Genomic DNA, 2,434 nt, shown 5'->3' with positions numbered 1-2,434 from the left:
TTATCCCTTTTAAATTAATTAATTAAGTTTCTAAATTAATTAATTATGTAACCTAGGGGAATGACTAAATTATCTTTATGTTATTAGGACCATAACTAACCTTTTGGACCATCCTAGGTTAGGCACTAGGTTGTCTCTTTATCTAGTACTACGTTAGTGTCAATCCGGTTTTGGGACTAGGTTGCAAGGTGAGCTAATGGATCCAATTCAGTTAGTCCGTGGTTATTTATCTAGTATTGACTGTTATTTATGACCTAGACTTTTTTAGAAAATTAGGACCCACATAGAGTGGTCCCTTATGTACGTTTTCCCCCCTAACTACCCTAACTGAATTCGGTTAGGGTTGTCCCCTCCTTTAGCAGTTTCTTCACATGTGTTGTAAATGTGCTTGCAAATGAGTTGGTTGTATTTCCTTAACTAACTATTATTTATGGTTCATTTCGGAATGTTTACTTATTGTCTTAACGACCCTCACTATGTCCTTGGGCACTGCTTAATTTACATGATCATTTCAAATGGTCATGTGGAATGGTACTAGGCTTGATACTTGGATGCCTAGTACTTTGTGTAAAACTATTTTTAATGGATTTTATTTTAGCATAGTTTCTTCATTGCACGTACATTTATTGAACATCAATCTTGGATTGGGGTATGACAACCCAAAAAGTATATTTCTTATTCCAATATAGAAAATTGGCTATTATCACTTAGCCAATTTTTTATACTATGCCCATATTTCTCAATATTGGGCATTGGGGTACCTATGTACCCCTATAGACTATCCTAAGGGCATACTGGCTCTTCATTAGAGATACGATTTTTCTGGAAAGTTATAGTATCCCCCATAGGAACATTCTTCCCCAAGTGGCACTTATACATCATTTAAACAAAGAGGGTGACATACTTTGTCGTACTTAAACGTTTCTCTTTTGTAAATACCTAATTCACACTTATTTGGATGATGCATATCAATCAAGATTGTTTGAAGCTCTATTTTTTTTTATTGAGAATTTCCTTTTCAATAATACTTAACTTAATGGACATAAAAAATGATGCAACACAGGAAACATTTCTATGCTACACAAAAACAGCACATGAAATGCAAACATAACTTCACTTTAACTCACATAGTTTTATTATAAGACATACAATTAGTGACCTATCACACCAAAACGACTAAAGCACTTAAACTTAGAGTTTCTTAAATATAAAAAATTCTTAGGAAGAATATATGTAACCTCCTAGATAACATCTTGTTGTCCATTAGATTTTAACATAATGACGCGCAACTTAATTTCTAAGGGGCTTGCCACTATGTCATCAACTTCTTTACATACCCCTTCGGCCTTAACACTTTCTCCTATTGGAGTACTAACTAGAAACGGTTCATGTAAGATCTCTGGAAGTAACTCAAATTGATTAGCCACAATAGGATTTACCATAGACAAGGTAGATCCTGCATCTAATAATTAATAAACAAGAACGAAAAAGACTAGCAAGTTACCATTATCAACATCCGTGCACTTCTCTTGTTCCTCTCTTCCATTCAACACATAGAACCGGTTTCTCTTGGGGGGTTCGGCTACAACATTTGGCCGAGCCTGAGGATCTTCCTTGGACTATTGGATTTGAACCACACACTTCTCATTTTTTCCTAACTTATTTTGAAACTGAATCCTTACTACCCTATTTCTATAGTCTATTATAGCATAACACTTATGAAGAAAATCCATGTCTAAGCCATATTCTTGAGTTGGTATGTAGCAAACTTATCCTTCTCCTCCTAATCAATAATCATATCAGGATTTTAGACATTATCATGCATTCACCTTTATGCGAAAAACAACACTCACCACACGTCTTTCATCCACGTTGGGCATTTCCATTATGGCCCCTTCCTGGGAAGGCCAAATCTTGAGTCTGGCGCCTTATACCACTTGGCCATCCAAATTACTATGTGTATTCTTATACTCATCACACAATAAGGAATTTAGATAATTATATTGACACAAAGTGTCAAAGCTCTAGATAGCACAATAAAGAGTAGAAGAAGGGAGAATTTCCTATCATCGCGTAGTCTCTAAGTCAAAATTACCGCGCGCTTCACAACTATAAGCTAGAAACAACGTAACGTGGTTGTGTTGAGCTTTAGTTACTAGGTACTTTAACATCATACTCTGATACCAATTTTGTCACGACCCAGATTCTGGAATTCGAATCGCAACCGGCGTCGTTGACCTCTCAGAGGTTTTAGACAAGCCTCATCTTGCATTCATATCATTCATATAATTAATTTTAGCAGAAAATATAAAACTTTTAAATATACGAAGTATACATAGACTTCATATAGTTATTTCATTAATTTATAATATACGAAGCTCAACATAAATGTAACAACAATCTAGCATAAGAATCAATTCAAAACAGAATAAGA

This window comes from Solanum pennellii, chromosome 1, assembly GCF_001406875.1.
Source record: "Solanum pennellii chromosome 1, SPENNV200".
Classification (NCBI taxonomy): domain Eukaryota; kingdom Viridiplantae; phylum Streptophyta; class Magnoliopsida; order Solanales; family Solanaceae; genus Solanum; species Solanum pennellii.
Note: the sequence above shows the minus strand (reverse complement) of the source record.